The sequence below is a fragment of the Ranitomeya imitator genome, chromosome 6, assembly GCF_032444005.1.
Source record: "Ranitomeya imitator isolate aRanImi1 chromosome 6, aRanImi1.pri, whole genome shotgun sequence".
Taxonomy (NCBI): domain Eukaryota; kingdom Metazoa; phylum Chordata; class Amphibia; order Anura; family Dendrobatidae; genus Ranitomeya; species Ranitomeya imitator.
In genome coordinates, this window is record NC_091287.1 from 323,506,008 (window position 1) to 323,524,852 (window position 18,845).

The 18,845-nt window shown below is 42.9% G+C and overlaps 1 protein-coding gene across 5 annotated transcripts in view; it reads right to left on the bottom strand.

The window, feature by feature from the left end:
* Positions 1-18,845, bottom strand: part of ATXN1 (ataxin 1) — a 433,753-nt gene that overhangs the window by 89,985 nt on the left and 324,923 nt on the right. For all 5 annotated transcript variants that reach the window (XM_069730828.1, XM_069730829.1, XM_069730831.1 and 2 more), the window contains one exon: positions 4,953-5,069. The gene's annotated coding sequence lies outside the window, so the exon portion shown is untranslated. The remainder of the gene's footprint in view (positions 1-4,952; positions 5,070-18,845) is intronic.

Sequence of the window (18,845 nt, forward strand, 5' to 3'; positions counted from 1 at the left end):
AGCTTGCTGCACAAGCCTCGTATTCCTATATACATCGGCACTTTACATTTATCCTGATCTACATTTATCCTGATCCTTTTGATATTACTACTTTAACCTATAGTGTACTGACACTTCTTGTAGTTCCTTTTTTTGTAGTACTGTATTCAGCATACTCCATTTACTCTTTAGACTTCTCATTATCTATGGAACTACCGACATATATATTTCTTTGAGCTATATTTACGCATACACATAGGTATATGGACCCTATTTGCAATATTGCATTAATTACTATGGAAATTTGTACCTGTTGATGTGTATACTATTATTCACTGGATATGATGTACTTGATATGTATATACCTGGTTATTTAACATATACTGGGATTGCTTGAGGGCTACTCTGCCTTGTTCCTACTCTTTTATATTTATGTTTTGTATTATTTCATTTTAATTGTTATCAATAAAATATTTATATTTTATTCGGTTGGTACTCCCTTTTCCTTTGGATATATGCGATTTTTTGGTGGTACACCGTGTGTATTTATTGGTCTAATTTTGGGTAAAAAAATACGATGGGCAAGGTGCGGTGGGCAAGGTATGGTGTGCAGGGTATGGTGGGCAAGGTGCAGTGGGCAAGGTACGGTGTGCAGGGTACGGTGGGCAAGGTGCGCTGGGCAGGGTATAGTGTGCCGGGTATGGTGGATAAGGTGCTGTGTGCAGGGTATGGTGTGCAGGGTAGGGTGGGAAAGGTGCGGTGGTCAGGATATGGTGTGCAGGGTATGGTGGGAAAGGTACGGTGGGCAAGGTGCTATGTGCAGGGTATGGTGTGCAGGGTACAATGGGCAAGGTGCGGTGGGCAGGGTACGGTGGGCAAGGTACGGTGTGCAGGGTATGGTGGGAAAGTTCCGGTGGGCAAGGTGCTGTGTGCAGGGTATGGTGTGCAGGGTACGGTGGGAAAGGTACGGTGGGCAAGGTGCTGTGTGCAGGGTATGGTGTGCAGGGTATGGTGGGCAAGGTGCGGTGGGCAAGGTATGGTGTGCAGGGTACGGTGGGCAAGGTGCGGTGTGCAGGGTATGGTGTGCAGGGTAGGGTGGGCAAGGTGCGCTGGGCAGGGTATGGTGTGCAGGGTACGGTGGGAAAGGTACGGTGGGCAAGGTGCTGTGTGCAAAGTATGGTGTGCAGGGTACGGTGGGCAAGGTGCGGTGGGCAAGGTACTGTGTGCAGGGTACAGTGGGCAAGGTGCGGTGGGCAGGGTATGGTGTGCAGGGTAAGGTGGGAAAGGTACGGTGGGCAAGGTGCTGTGTGCAGGGTATGGTGTGCAGGGTATGATGGGCAATGTGCGGTGGGCAGGGTACGGTGTGCAGGGTAGAGTGTGCCATCTCACGAGGATCTCATCTTCTGATGGTCCTACATGATAGGCTCCAGGAGAACTGATCTGTGACTACAGCAGCTGGCATTAATGTGGCTGTTTTTCTCATCCCCCTTTGGCACATTTGTGCCTGTCTGATGCTTTTGTGACCAGATGTGCAATGTTAGTAAAAGAGGATTACTTTTAGGATATGCCGTGTGTATCACATGGGTGAAGGCCATACTGCTGTGGTCTAAGGATAAGCAGATTCTCTCCAATCACCCCGAGACATTTGGTGAATCAAATGTGCAGTATTATACTCTGAGGTCCAGTGCTATATACCCCTGTGTGTATGGTGGGAGTTCTGCACACCCCTCACCTGCCGCCATGGTCACAGAGGTTAGTAGGGTGATGGTGCCCTGGGGTCACACTGTGATTACACTGAGGCTGCTATATAGTCTGATCGCTTTAAACGCGGACTGTGCTGTGGTTTGCGGTGCGGGTTTCTCTAGATGCTCCTCCATCAATGGAATTCCCTTCAATCTGCAGTGTGTTTTCTGCGACTGTTTATTTTACTCACTTACATAGCACTATTAATTCCACATCGCTTTACAGACATCATCATCACTGTCCTCATTGGGGGGGCTCACAATCTAGATTCCCTATTTGGAATACTGGAGGAAATCCCTGCAAGCACGGGGAGAACATATAAACTCCTTAAAGATGTTCTACTTGGTGGGATTTGAAGCCAGGACCCCAAATTCCACTAAGCCACCGTGCTGCCCTATGTGTTATATAGTGGCCACTGATATGATCATCTATCTATATAATCGTCTAACGTCCACTTCCGTCTGTTTATCTGTCACGGAAATTCCGTGTCACTGATTGGTCGCGGCTGGCCAGGCGCGACCAATCAGTGACATTGGCGCGTGATTTAAATCACGCTTCGCTGATTGGTCGCGTCCAGCCGGGCACGACCAATCAGTGACAGGCCCAGTCCGGCCGCGAATTGGCACTCGATTTGAACCACACTTCGCTGATCGGCCAGCCGGGCGCGACCAATCAGCGATATTGGCACGAAATTTAACCTCCACTCACAGCACAACGTACATACATACATACATATTCTAGAATACCCGATGCGTTAGAATCGGGCCACCATCTAGTAAAGCTATAGCAAGTTCAGAATTTAAGGCAAAATTGTTAACTATTATTTTCAGCCATCATACTACAAGTTGGACCTCACAGAAAAGTATTTCGTCATAGTTTTTACATATTTAACCTAATATTGAAATGTCAACTTTTACCTAGAAATAGTCTATTTATTACATACCTTATCGACCTAGAATATACATAGATATGTGTATATATACATATACATATAATTCAAATTCAAAGAAGCTTTATTGACAGGACCTAATAAACATTAGCACCAAAGCAAGTTTACAGTAGGGAGTAGGGACTGTGGGGATAATGGGTGGGAACTGTTGGAACGATAGATGGGGTACAGTGCGGGCTAAGGAAGTACATGGCATATCATCGTTGGCTTTCTCACAGCCTATGGCACGCGCTCACATACTGCGCTGCTATCTCTACCACGTTCTCTTCTTCCCCAGCAAGATATATGTTTTCTCTTCCTCCTTCATGATGCTGAAATCTGGGAAGAGATTGGATTGTCTCCTGAGGTGAGTGTCCCTCACTGCTGAGTATTTGGTGCAGTGTAGCAGAAAGTGGGTCTCTTCCTCCAGGGCCTCCAGGTCACAGTGTAGGCATAGTCTGTCCTCCCTGGGCTTGTAGTTCTGTCTGTGCTGGCCGACCCCGATGGCCAGATTGTGGGCACTGAGTCTATACTGGATCAGGATCTGGCAGTCTCTGGGGTCCAAGAGTTTCTCCAGACATAAAACCTGTAGTCTTGCAGGGATCTCACCGAGGTCACAGCAGTTCAGCCCGGCTGGGAAAGCAGCCTCAGTGACCGGAGGTAACTTCGATGATGTCACCACCGGTCTCTGAGGCTGCCCTTGCAGCAGTTCAGTCAACAATGGTTCTCAGCCTGGGTGGTGGCATCTTGGCACCATCCAGGTTGGAAACTGTTTATCACCCAGACATGGATTACGGCGTGGGACAGAACGACAGACAGGTATGGTATATTGTTGTTTTTTTTTATTTTAATTTTATTATAGGAGAACGAGGGCTTCGGTGGAATAGGCATTTGGTGTGTATAACTGTGTTCGTTACTTTTAAAGAAAAATGAAAAGTGTGTTTATTATTATTTAAAATAATGGACTTTATTCTGGCTGTGTCTTTATTTACCATGCAACTATAGGATTACTAATGAATAGGTGTCTTATAGACGCCTCTCCATTACTAAGCTGTGGGCTTGATGTCACCTGACAATACAAAGGTGACATCAACCCCAAAAATTTGAACCCCTCTTGCAACAGCTACTGGACAAGTGGGAAGAGCCGAGCAAAGTGCTAGAATTGGCACATCTGTCTGCTTTAGCAAGGCTGGTTGTCAAAAATGGAAGGACCCCATGGCATTTTTTATTATTTACTTAAATAATTTAAAAAAACAGATTGAGGACCCCTTTTTTCTTGATAACAGCCTTGTCGAAACAGCCAGCTGAGGGTTGCAGACCCCAGCCGTGAGTTTTGCCTGGCTGGTTATCAAAAATACAGGGGAACCGACACCATTTTTTAATTATTTATTTACAGCGCATGAGCGGCTGATGAATACTCCCATCCGCCGCTCCTGCTCTCACTGTTATTAGCGGCAGCAGGTGTCGGATGATGGGATCAGTAGTCCCATCAGGTGACACCAGTGACTGGATGTAAACTTTATACCTGCGATCACAGCTGAGCGTTAATGCTATTTTTTTACATACAAATTCTGACCATTCTGTGTCCATTAACTGATCAATATTTCTGCATTGATGCCAATTTATTTTCTTAACCTAAACCACATTTTGGAGGGTTTCAGCTTTCAAAAGAATAATTTTTACAACCAATGGATGAATTTAACGACAGGTTATAAGCTTTTATTTACGTAACATGGATAAGCGACATAACTTCTGTCAGGGAGTGTATATATATATATATATCCTATAATTGGATGTATACCCAATTCACCAAAGAGCAAAGATGGGGCATGGATATAAGCACTATATATTGGTAGATATGCCACAAAAAGCATTAGTTGGGTAGAATATTACACAGCGTAGTTAACGTATATATTTTCAAATTAATTCAATTTTTTTTGTTTTCTAGGCTATCAGATGGAACCATGTACAATTGTTATGGGCAAGTCTGGCCTTTGGTTATGGCTATTTTGTAGAAATATGTGCCATTAGTGAGAATGAGGGAAAAGGGAATAAATCATACATTATGAATAATTAGGCTGCTAGTTTATATAAATCCCACTTCCCGTAGTGTTTTACAAAAACTCATCAAGGCTTAATACATTTAGCAAAAAATTAATAAAAGGAAACTAAACATTCATATAATTCCAAAGAGCAGTCAAAGAAAAGAAAGATTAAATCAATTATAATTACACTGATTTCCAAAAGCTTAAATTCTTAAAAAATAATGTATACTTCTAAAAAAGTAAGCCAGGTAACTTACAGCATTAACTGTGGCAGGTCTGTAGACGTTTCCAATAGGCTATCCTTCCCAGTAACAGTAATGGTTAAGTCTCTCCCAGTAGTCTCCAGCACCCTCTTTATTCACATAAATAAATACCTAAAGAAAAGAAACATAGGAGATAATTACCTTTAATTGCTTAACATATTAGCGCAGCTTCCGACTGACTGCCGGACCAAATGCATTTTAATGACGTTTTTAAATATGAGACCTTATGTGTAGTTCTCAGCCATATGAAATCCATCAGTGAAAGGCCCTTATTTATTTTGCCTGCTATTCTAGCCCTGCACATTGTGTACCCACCAGCATGCGACATCACATAAGCCTTTCATTGAAGATCTTTCACAACATATTTCAGAATAAATATATAGGATTAAAACATTTTTATTTTTATTTATAGTAGTTTAAAAAAACCCTGCTAATCGCTAAGTATTTCATTTCACATCATCGCATCCTGCGGAGTAATTGAATAGTTTATAATGTTGCTTTATTTAGTCCTTATCCTATGACAAAGGAAGGAGAGATGTTGTCGGATGAAATGCCATCACACCAGCTTCCTCCTTCGCACCTTGTAAAAAATTACAATAATAAGTATTGGGTTTAAAGAGTTCTGGTAATTTTTATTATTAGGACCACATCAGGCAGCAGGACTACGGTAGACAGCAGGACTACAGCAGAACACATTCAATTCAATGCAAAAAGAATCCTTTTCTCCATACACCTATAGCATGATGGCCTATAGGCTTCTAGAATAAAGATGCCCACACACATTAGAGCATTTGCCCCAGCTGTATTTTTGACAACTCTATACACATGAACGAGTGGCTCAGCTGAGCATGTATATGGTCTTTATGGGAATAAGGTAGGCTGCCATGGAGAACAGAAGGATTGAACATTTAATTTCAAACTACCATTCTTTATTTCACCCATTCATATTAGATAGCTGACCACCCTGTCAAAACTCACAGATTCTGTTCATTTCTGCTCACTTGATTAGTAATGTTGCTATGATGGTAAATATGAGGAAATTCAACATACGTTATAGTTTGTAAGTAGAAAGGTTAGGGCCATCAGAAGGATGACTCTGCATACTCCCCATACTCATGACCTTCATAGCAGCTTTTGGGTTGACTCTATGGCATGTATGCCTTTAAATGCTATTGTAATGCATGTACAACTATTCCATAGGTCACACACCATGGGGTGTGCGGATGTTACCACTTTGCTATGGCAGAGACAAAAAAAGAAAAGAAAATAAGGTTCATGATGCCAAGGTGCACTGAATTAATTACCGCTTCCTATTACTGCAATGTAATGTGGTGCATTCCAAATAGTCCAGAAAACAGAGAGGCCAGAAGTGCTGTTGATAACTTTTACTTGTTGCACAAATACATAGGTACATCCAGATAAATGATGACTGAACAGAGATTATATTCCTATGCAACAATCACAGTTACTTTCTATTATAGAAATGTAGATATAAAAATGGTGCAGTTATTCCTGAACTCCAACTTCTGCTTAGATGCACAGTCCTGATCACACAGATATCTGAATTTGAGGCTGTGGTTTTCTCATTTATATATATAATTGTCTAAGGGGTACTTCCGGCTTTCTGTCTGCAACTTCTGTAACGGAAATCCCACGTCGCTGATTGGTCTTGCAAGCTGCCTGTCATGGCTGCCGTGACCAATCAGCGACGGGCACAGTCCGATTAGTCCCTCCCTACTCCCCTGTAGTCAGTGCCCGGCACCAGCATACTCCCCTCCGGTCACCGCTCACACAGGGTTAATGCCAGCGGTAACGGACCGCGTTATGCCGCGGGTAACGCACTCCGTTACCGCTGCTATTAACCCTGTGTGTCCCCAACTTTTTACTATTGATGCTGCCTATGCCTAGTAAAAAGTAAAAAGATGTAATGTTTAAAAAATAAAAAAACCTGTTATTCTCACCTTCCGTAGTCTGCTGAGCCGCGCGCGGCCTCCGCCAGCTTCCCTTCCCAGAGATGCATTGCAAAATTACCCAGGGTAATTTCGCAATGCATCCTGGGAACGGAAGATGGCAGCAGCCGCGCACGCATCGCCAGAGCTTCAAGTTCGCTGGATTGGATCCCGGCGGGTGAGTATAGAACTATTTTTTTTTTACAGGGATATGGAGCCCACACTGCTATATACTACGTGGACTGTGTTATATACCGTGTGGCTGCTATATACTACCTGGCCAGTGTTACATACTATGTGGGCTGTGTTATGTACTGTGTGGGCTGTGCTATAAATTACGTGGCCACTGCTATATACTGCATGGGCTGTGTTATATATTACGTGGCCAGTATTATATACTGTGTGGGCTGTGTTATATACTGCGTGGCTGCTATATACTACCTGGCCAGTGTTAGATACTATGTGGGCTGTGTTATGTACTGCGTGGGCTGTGCTATATATTACATGGACAGTGTTATGAACTGCGTGGGATGTGCTATATATTACGTGGCCAGTGTTATATACTGCGTGAGCTGTGCTATATATTACGTGGCCAGTGTTATATACTGCATGGGTTGTGTTATATATTACATGGTCAGTGTTATATACTGCGTGGCCTGTGTTATATACTACATCGTCGGTGTTATATACTGCGTGGCTGCTATATACTGCATGGGCTGTGTTATATAGTACGTGGATTGTGTTATATACTGTTTGGGCTGTGTTATATACTGCGTGGCCACTGTTATATATTGCGTGGCCTGTATTAACGCATCGGGTATTCTACAATATGTATGTATATAGCAGTCACATAGTATATAGCACAGGCCACGTAGTATTTGTCTGCTATATACTACATGGCTCCTATATACTACGTGGCCTGTGCTATATACTATGTGGCTGCTATATACATACATACATATTGTAGAATACCCGATGCATTAGAATCGGGCCACCATCTAGTTCTGTACTTACTCCTTCTGCTTTCTGAGGCAACTACACTTGTGTGCAAAATATCTCCTCTACCAAGCCCAGGACCCGGTCATGTGTTCTAATCATGTGACCTTATGGCTATATATGGGAACCAAGGCTGCTTTGTTAACTCTTTACAACCTCCTGATAGCAGAACATAACAAGCACATCACTCTATGCATATATAAACCACTTCTATGTACTGAATTCTCATGTACATTATCTGCAAAGGGAAATGTGAATATTGTGCAAACATAATAATGTAGCTGCCATCTCTACTACATCTTAAAGGTGCACACACCACAACTTTGGGGCATTACACTATGAATGCTATTTAAAATCTGCTTGACAAAATCATTGCTCTGATGCCAATTTCTACATTTGTAAAATTCAAAATTGTGAATTTGGATAAATCTATGTTAAAAAAGCAAAGCAGGAGGGAGCATCCATGTGTCTAAATATAATCAGCAGCATGCTGTCAAAAGGAAATACACTCTGCTTCTGCTCGAACAATCCTTTTGTTAATCTTAGCACATTTATAGAAAGTGCATATGTTCTTTGAATATATTAACTCCAGAACTCATTCCATATTGCTTTACTTTCAATTAAAGGCATATATCAAGTGGCTGCTATTCCATGCCACTGTTAGAAAGCTGGCCATACACCAAATAATCTAGATTGGCCTATGACCTGACATGTATGGGGTCTTCCTGGCTGCTCCCCACTGGCAGATGACAAGCAAAAGAGGATGCGCTGGCTGTATTTCAACATGTTTGATCCTTTGGACAATAAAGCGCTAATTTTCCCTTTTCCATTACTAATGGTGGAGTTATGGAAATAGCTGCCAGTTAAAGGGAATCTGCAACTAGGTTTTCCCTAATCTGATAGCAACATAATTTATAGATAGAGACCCTGTTTCCAGCGTTCTGTCACTCATTGGGCTGCTTGCTGTAGTTTTGATAAAATCAACACTGGACAGGGGTATATGGAGCTAAGCAGTCAGAGAGCTAACAGATGTTAAGCAGATACAATTGTAATTTTATCAAAACTGAAGCATGCAGCCCAGTAAGTGATACATTGCTGGAAACAGATCTCCACCAATACATCATGTTCCTCTGAGATGGCGTAGCAGAAAAGTGGTGACAGATTCCTTTTATAGAAATATTAGTAAAGGTCCAATTACCATTAGAATTAGAATATAATACTTTTCTTTCCAACCCCAAATGGGGTGTTGTTGTGAGGCACAATTTTTAAATCCTGCAATCATAGCTTAGAAAATATTAATGTTCCTGTTTTGAGACACCAGAAGACACATTCTTATAAATGCACTAGATGGTGGCCCGATTCTAACGCATTGGGTATTCTAGAATATGCATGTCCACGTAGTATATTGCACAGCCCACGTAGTATATTGCCCAGACACATAGTATATTGCCCAGCCACAGAGTATATTGCCCAGCCACGTAGTATATTGTCCAGTCACATAGTATATTGCCCAGTCACATAGTATATTGCCCAACCATGTAGTATATTGCCCAGCCACGTAGTATATTGCCCAGCCACGTAGTATATTGCCCAGTCACGTAGTATATTGCCCAGTCATGTAGTATATTGCCCAGCCACGTAGTATATTGCCCAGCCACGCAGTATATTGCCCAACCACGTAGTATATTGCCCAGCCACGTAGTATATTGCGTAGTATACTGCCCAGTCACGTAGTATATTCCCCAACCACGTAGTATATTGCCCAGCCACGTAGTATATTGCCCAGTCACGTAGTATATTGCCCAGCCACGTAGTATATTGCCCAGCCACGTAGTATATTGCCCAGTCACGTAGTATATTGCCCAGTCACGTAGTATATTGCCTAGTCATGTAGTATATTGCCCAGTCACGTAGTATATTGCCAAGCCACATAGTATATAGCAGAGCTATGTAGTATATTGCCCAGTCACGTAGTATATTGCCCAGTCACGTAGTATATTGCCTAGTCATGTAGTATATTGCCCAGTCACGTAGTATATTGCCAAGCCACATAGTATATAGCAGAGCTATGTAGTATATTGCCCAGTCACGTAGTATATTGCCCAGCCCACGTAGTATATTGCCCAGCCACATAGTATATTGCCCAGGCACTTAGTATATTGCACAGCGACGGAGTATACTGTACAGCACAGAGCCACGTAGTATAGAGACTTAAAAAAAATAAACATATACTCACCTTCCGAAGGCCCGTTGAAGTCCTGCTATACTCACCATCCGCCGCCTTTCGCGGTCCTCGCTCCATTGCAAGCGGCAGCTTCCGGTCCCAGGGCTGGTGTGAGCAGGACCTATGATGACATCGCGGTCACATGACCGTGACGTCACGGCAGGTCCTTGTCGCACACCAGCCTTGGGACCGGAAGCTGCCGCTTGCAATGGAGCGGTCCCGGGAGCATGGCGAAGAGCGAGAAAGGCGGTGGATGGTGAGTATAGCAGGTTTTTTGTTTTTTTAATAATTTTTAACATGACATATTTTTACTATTGATGCTGCAGGCAAGATTGCCTTGTGCTGGCATGTACTACGGATGACAGAGAATGAACTTCAATCCAATATTGCAGCCAGCATGCAGCCAGCGGGTAAGGAAAGGGTGAATCAAACACCCGAAAACCCCGCCCCATTGGCTGAAGATTGTTCCCTCCAAATTCAGGTGACAGAGTCCCTTTAACCCTGTGTGAGCGGTGAGTGGAGGGGATTATGGAGCGGGCGCTGGGCAGTGAGTGCAGGGGAGTAGGGGAGGGAATAATCGGACTGTGGCCGACGCTGATTGGTCACGGCAGCCATGACAGACAGCTGCCGAGACCAATCAGCGAATGAATAACCGTGACAGAAGGACAGACAGAAAGACGGAAGTGACCCTTAGACAATTATGTATATAGATATATATTTGCCTAAAATACAAAATGTAATCTTTAACTTTAGCCCTTTTAGAGATCATTTCATCTTCAATTTGCTTAACTGTTCACATTAACAGTAATTTTGACCAGGGGTGCCACACTTTTACATGCCACTGTAATGTATAGGCGCGTAATAGCAATATTTATGAAAAAAAAAACAGATATGGTACTGGACAACTTCTTAAATATGATTATTAAAGGAATTATTCAGTTGGAGGAAAAAATCAGCAAATGCTATAAAACAAAGCAAAAAAACCCACTACTCGCATTCACTCCTTTGCTGAACCAGCACTAAAGCACTGGAGGACCTCCAAATCTTTTTTTTTTCACAAGCAGTCAGCAAGTGATGGCTTCAGCCAATCAATTGCCTTAGATGTCACATGACATATTGCCTTTTTGCCATATCACACTGATACATGAGGAGTGTTGGGGGTTACAAAAATCAAGCTTTCAAATCTGTCAGACTGTATTCGAAGTACAACAATAAAAATATCTGCTACCTACAGGAATTCTGATCAGCCCTCATGACAATGACTATATTATATGTTATATCAGTCCACATTCATATATTAATCTATATATATTGATCTATATTACTGTTGTGAACACAATACGTATTTATAGGCATTATATACACAGCTCTACAAAGCTTCCAGGAACAAATCTATGACATTCAGTACACACGCCTAACAAAATGAATTAACCGGATGAGTATAGCATGAAAATAATAACTTTAGATTCTACTTAACAGCAAACGTGTATAATTCTAGAAGCTGCTCTTGAGAACATGCTTATTAGACCATGGAAACACCATAGAAAATGTATTGATGCTTTGGTGTCTGCTATTTACTGCTTTTTTCTTGACTTGAAAACCATCATGTAATTTTTGCTCAGGTTTACCCAACAATCATTTACAATATTTACTTATAAAAATCTATAGCCCATTATTTTGGTGAAAAGATCAGCAATTCCCTAAAATACTACACTTGAAAACAGAAAATGGATTGATTTAGATAATACAGAGGGAAATTATACTCCTGTGGTTTTGTCTCTATGGGGGGCACTATCTACAAGTGTGCTGATAATTGGGCAGAGGGCATCTGTACTCTTCTCATGATGCCAGAAGAGCAGCTGAAGGGAATATGAAGTCCCCTCATGTACTCATTTATCATTCAAACACCCCTTGCTGGGAAATAATTGGTAATAGACCAATAGTTGTGTATAATATTACTACTAAAAAGTATAAATACTCCAAAAAAGTAAAAAAATAGACCATTTGGAAGGGTCCAACAATGGTTTCTCATGATATTTTTTTCGATTTCTAGAGAGGATTCTCAGCAAATATTCTGTGCCAATGTCTTTTGCTTTCAGCAAGTAAAGGGCATTAATTAGAGATCTTTGAAATTCAAATTTGACGGATTTTCTCCAGAAATTTGATTTACGGCAAAAATCTTGCTCAAATCTCAATACTTGAAAACTTTTATTTGCTCAGAAAATACACATGGGAAGAGGAGTGAGAGAGAAAACCTCGCTGGTCATAAGAGCATATACTCTGTAAGAGAAAATGAGGACCCCGCTCTCCATAAGAGCTTACACACTACAGGAGAGAGAGAAAGAGCCCTGCGGATCATGGGACCTCTCTGACCATAAGAGCTTACACTCTACAGGAGATATGGGACCTTGCTGACCCTTACACTCTACAGGAGAGAGAGGAGACCTCACTGACCCTAAAAGCTTACACTCTATAGAAGAGAGAGAGCGAGAGAGAGAAGACCTCAATGAGTATAAGAGCTTACACTTTACAGGAGAGAGAGAGATCACTGAGCATAAGATCTTAAACTCTACAGGAGACAGGACCTCACTGATCACAAGAGCTTACACTCTACAGGAGAGAGAGAAGACTTCACTGATCATAAGAGCTTACACTCTACAGGAGAGAGAGAGATCACTGAGCATAAGAGCTTACACTCTACAGGAGAGAGAGGACCACAATGATCATAAGTAGGGTTGAGCGAAATGGATCAGACAAATTCAAAAATCGCCTACTTTCGGCAAAGTCAGGTTTCATGAAACCCGACCCGATCCTAGTGTGGGATCGGCCATGAGGTCGGCGATCTTCGCGCCAAAGTCACGTTTCGTATGATGCTTTCGGCGCCATTTTTCAGCCAATGAAGGAGGACGCAGAGTGTGGGCAGCGTGATGACATAGGTCTCGGTCCCCACCATCTTAGAGAAGGGCATGACAGTGATTGGCTTGCTTTCTGCGGCGTCACAGGGGCTATAAAGGGGCGTGCACGCCGACCGCCATCTTACTTCTGCCGATCGTAGCATAGGGAGAGGTTGCCGCAGCTTCATCAGAAGAAGGGATATAGTTAGGGAGGGAAGATTAAGCCCCGAAACGGCTTGTGCTGTAGCGATTTCCACTGTCCAACACCACCATTTGTTTGCAGGGACAGTGGAGGCTGTATTTTTGTGCATCAGCTCTGTAGCTTATTAGGCTGCCTTATAAGGCACCCTGATAGCTGCATTGCTGTTTGCATGCTGCTGTGCAAACCAACTGCTTTTTTAAAAGCAAAAATCCTGTTGCTCCTTTCTGCACAGTTATCTTGTTTATTTGTCCACACTTTTGTGTGCAGCAGTCCTTTTTATTGCTGCCATACTTTTCCTGAGATCATTGTAGGGAGATTGAAATTGTACTACAGTCCTTGTATTTTTTCATATATCTTCCAGCCACTTTCTGCCACTGCATCGATTCAAAGTGACAGGAGTCAGCATTTGTCCAGTATGGTTACGAACTACTTTTCCTCCCTTATCGATGTTTTCCCTCACAGGTCATTCCCCTTTGATTACTGGGCATCTAAAATAGACACCTGGCCTGAATTGGCAGAATATGCATTACAGGAGCTCGCTTGCCCTGCTTCTAGTGTGCTATCAGAAAGAGTCTTCAGTGCTGCTGGTTCAATACTGACCAAAAAAAGGACACGTCTGGCTACCCAGAATGTTGATGATCTAACCTTCATTAAAATGAACCAATCATGGATTTCAAATTATTTTGCCCCACCTTCTCCTGCTGACACGTAGCTTGCCTGAAAAATGTCTTGGTTTTGGCCTCCTCTTAGGCTACTTTCACAATGGCGTTTTTTTAATACGTCGCAATGCATCATTTAGGGGAAAAAACGCATCCTGCAAAGTTGTTTGGAGGATGCATTTTTGCCCCAAAGAGTTACATTACCGACGCATTGCGACGTATTGACACACGTCGCAACCGTCTTGTGACGGTTGCGCTGTGTTGTGGCGGACCGCCGGGAGCAAAAAACGTTAAATGTAATGTTTTTTGCAGCTGACGGACCACTTTTTCTGACCGCGCATGCGCGGCCGGAACTCCGCCCCCACCTCCCCGCACCTCACAATGGGGCAGCGGATGCGCCGGAGAAATGCATCCGCTGCACCCGTTGTGCGACACAACAAACGCTAGCGTCGGAATCTTGGCCCGACGCAATGCGACAGGCCGAATCTGACGCTAGTATAAAAGTAGCCTTACTGACTTCTCCAATTCCGCCATTTGCAGCTGCTCAATTTCCACCATAGGCCATTTTTATACCTCCCTAAATGGGCTGACTCCCCCTACAGGGCCGTCGTCACCACCTGGTGCAAGCACCCGTGTGAGTGCCATTTGCCTGGACAGGTGGGTGCGCCCACTCTTGGGCGACAGCACTGGCACAGGGTCCCTCATAGTACAATGAAGCGTCTCTGCCGGTGGTTGTGCACAACCAACGTCAGACACGCCGTCGTAATATGAGGGGCCCTGTGCCAGTACCACCGCCCACGAGAGAGTGTTCCCCCTAGCTCAAACAGTGCTCTACCACTTGCAATACTTACCTCTCCTTGCTCCACCACTGTGTAGTTTGTGCTGTTAAATCCTTCAATGGCACTGCCAATACAAATTTGTTGAAATGATAGATGATAGTTAAAATATACAGGGGCCCTGGCCTCTATTTAGACCAGTTAATACTTTGCGCCTACTACCACTGTCTACTACTCAGCAGAGGAGCCCACCCCAGTACCTAGCTATGCCGCCTGTTTAGTCCTGTTACCAATTTTGAACTGCTTTTAGCCTACTTTTGTATTTGGGCCTACTAACCGTGTCTGCGCTACTCATTACAGTTGTCCTCCACTGAACAAAGCTATGCCGCCTGTTTAGTCCTGTTACTAATTTTGAACTGCATTTAGCCTACTTTTTTATTTTGGGCCTACTAACTGTGTCTGCGCCACTCATTACAGTTGTTCTCCACTGAACAAAGCTAGGCCGCCTGTTTAGTCCTGTTACCAATTTTGAACTGCTTTTAGCCTACTTTTTTTTATTTTGGGCCTACTAACTGTGTCTGCGCCATTCATTACAGTTGTTCTCCACTGAACAAACCAATGCAGCCTGTTTAGTCCTGTTTCCAATTTTGAACTGCATTTAGCCTACATTTTTATTGTGGGCCTACAAACTGTGTCTGCCCCACTCTTTACAGTTGTCCTCCACTGAACAAAGCAATACCGCCTGTTTACTCCTGTTACCAATTTTGAACTGCATTTAGCCTACTTTATTATTTGGGCCTATATCTGTGTTTCCTCATCATCCTGCCCATTGCCCAGCCACTGCTAGATGAGTCTGCGGGTACATTGACCCAGACCACTACATTCCCCTTGCACTCTACACAGCCTGAATCTGACCCTGCTGAAAGTCAGGTTCCCCTTCCCGCATACTATACCACCTTACACGGGGACAAAGAGGAAGGTGCAGATGAAAGTGCAGGTTCCTTCATCAGGTGGGGGAGCACACTTGTTGGCGATGTCACTGGCACAGGGCCCCTCATAGTACGCAAAAGTGTCTCTGGCAGTGGGAGGCACCACCCGCCGTCAAACACACCGCCGTACTGTGAGGGGCCCTGTGCCAGTGCCAAGTGCCAATGAGTGGGCCCCCCGTTTGCTCAGGATAACAGCACTTGCAAAGTTGAAATACTTACCTCTCCCTGCTACACCGCCGTGACGTATTCCGCGTTTCCTGGGCCCACGAAAATCTTGAGCCAGCCCTACCCCCCCCACAACTTTAGCCAAATGACCCCCTGTTTTCAATGCCTAACTATTTTTCTAAAGTAAATTAAGATTGACAAGCTTAAGAAATAAGAATTGATGTTTTTGGCATTAATATGGGCACTGTAGGTGTTTTCCTGTCCTCCACTCACTGCCGACTTTGATTCCCCATTGACTTGCATTGGGTTTCGTGTTTCAGTCGGCCCCCGACTTTTCGAAATAATCGGCCGATTTCACCCGACCCGACTTTTGACAAAGTCAGGTTTCGCGAAACCAGACTCGATCCTAAAAAAGTAAAAGTCGCTCAACTCTAATCATCAGAAGTTACACTCTTACACACTACAATAGAGAGAGAAAAAAAACCCACTGATCATAACAGCTTACACACTACAGTAGAGAGAGAGGACCCCGCTGACCACAACAGCTTACACTCTATAGGACATAGAGAGAGAATGATGACCCCTGCTGATGATAAGAGCTTACACTCTACAGGAGAGAGAGAGAGGAAATGCACAGCTGATCATAAAAACTTACAATCTACAGTAGAGAGAGGGCCTCACTGAACATGAGAGCTTACACACTACAATAGAGAGAGCGAAAGAACCCTACTGATTATAACAGCTTATACACTACAGGAGAGAAAGGACCCCGCTGACCATAACAGCTTACACTCTATAGGACATAGAGAGAGAATGATGACCCCCGCTGATGATAGCAATTCTACAGGACACAGACAGAGAGCACACCTCTGACCATAAGAACATACAAATTACAACAGGCAAATGTCCCTTTTTTGCGAACTGTGAATTGAATTCTGATGCATTTCCTGGGTCAATGCCTCTTTAGTTTCAAGATCTCTGCTATGGACAATATAATAGAAATCCAGTCATAAGGATTTTTTACATGATAAGCACTATATTTGCCCCCCTAAAGTAAATAACATTCCCTCTGCCTTTGCAACTAGTTTAATAATTTTTGCAAAAATCCATTTGTAATAGTGAACTGTTTTTTTTTTTTTTTTACTGATGATGGCAAAACCCCCGAAACACACGTTGACAAAATGGAACTCCTGGATTGGCTTTATATCCTAAGATGTATGGCAAATCACTTTAAGGCTATGTGCACACGTTGCGGATTAGGCTTAGGAATTTCTGGTGCGGATTCTGTCTCTCCTGGCAGAAAACGCACTTGCGGATTTGCCATGTTTTTTACCCCTGCGGTTTTCTATAAATGGAATGGGTACAAAAACGCTGCAGATTCACAAAAAAGAAGTGACATGCTACGTCTTTTAAACCGCAGCGTTTCCGCAGCGGATTTTCCGCAAAGTGTGCACAGCATTTTTTTTTTCGGATCCGCAGAGAATCCGCAACATGTGCACATACCCTAAAGGGTTGATATTGACTTTTAGGATTGCTATATTCAGCAGATGGCATTACAGCCCCTGCGCTCTTCCTCATAGAAGGGGTTATTTGTATATAAAATCTTCCGCACACATTCAGTAGGGTTATAGGACTGAACAAAAATATAAAGAAGACTTTACAATGTGCACTTGTGGGGCTGTTTGTATAACACAAAGATTCATTTTATTGCACAGCACCTTTCAATTTATTTGGAGCAGCTGCATAACTGATATCATCTAAAATTTCAAAGATCTAACTATTGATTTAGATTTTACACTGTGCCCGGGCAACATTGTGTGAGCGTTGGGAGCTGTTTACTTTTATTACAAAGTCTTTCACTTATATAAAGAATTGCAAGTAGAATCCGACAGTTTTCCAAAGCAAATTTCAAATTTCTCGTCAGCATGGGAGAAAGTTCACTCAGACGCATTTTTCTCTACACAGCAGATCACATCCAGTGTTACATTACAAATAATCCTTTTGTTGACATCTGGGCCGCCATGTGTTTTTCTAGGTACTGACAACATCTACTAATACCATCATTATTCCAGGTACTGACAACATCTACTAATACCATCATTATTCCAGGTACTGACAACATCTACTAATACCATAATTTTGCTTTCAGTTTCTATACATCATGGGCTGATTGAAAATTTCATTCATAAAATTTATTAACTCCATCCTAAAAAATACCGGTTTATATGGTGGTGGCATGGGATCAGCAAGATAAATCAGGGGGAAATTAATCAAGGGCCCTGCACCACCTCAAAACATTTTTGTGCAAAAATTTGTGCAATTTTAGAGTTTGCTCACACGTTTTAAAAAGTAATGAGAAAAGTGGACTGGATTTAGTTAGGAAGGAAGTTTGGGCCCTCGATGGACTCACAGATTTGTTGTATTTCACTTCTCAAATTCATGTAAATGAGAGCAAAAGTTTGTGAATATACCATTTCAGAGGTTTTTGGTGCACAGACAACCCAAGATGCTGCAAATATGTAAACCTCTTCCCAACATCTGGCCACAGTCACATATTCAGTAAGTGGTCAGTATTTTACATCAGTATTTGTAAGCCAAAGCTAGGAACGAGACAATCACAGGAAAAGTATAATAGAAACATGTCACCACTTCTGTAATACTGATCAAATACCGAACGTGTGAACGTGGCCTTACATACAGTATACAACACATGTCAAATTTCGGTGTGTTGGACCTCTTGTACCATACCTGATAGAAATTGGCTATGTTATACAGCTAGAATCTGAATAAAAAAGCAACTTTGATCGTTACTGTTAACCCCTGAACTGTCAATCTCTTACAGTGGCATTTAAGGTGGCCGATGATATATTACGATGTTTTGTCATGGCAGCCAGAGCTCGGTGAAGGCCTCCATGGCTGCTTTGTTAGCACTACTGTTATGCCCAGCCACAGGTCAGGCTTCATAGGAGTCTGTCATTTTAGCTATATATTGTAATAGTTGTATTGCTGAATATAAAAGAGATGATGACTTAA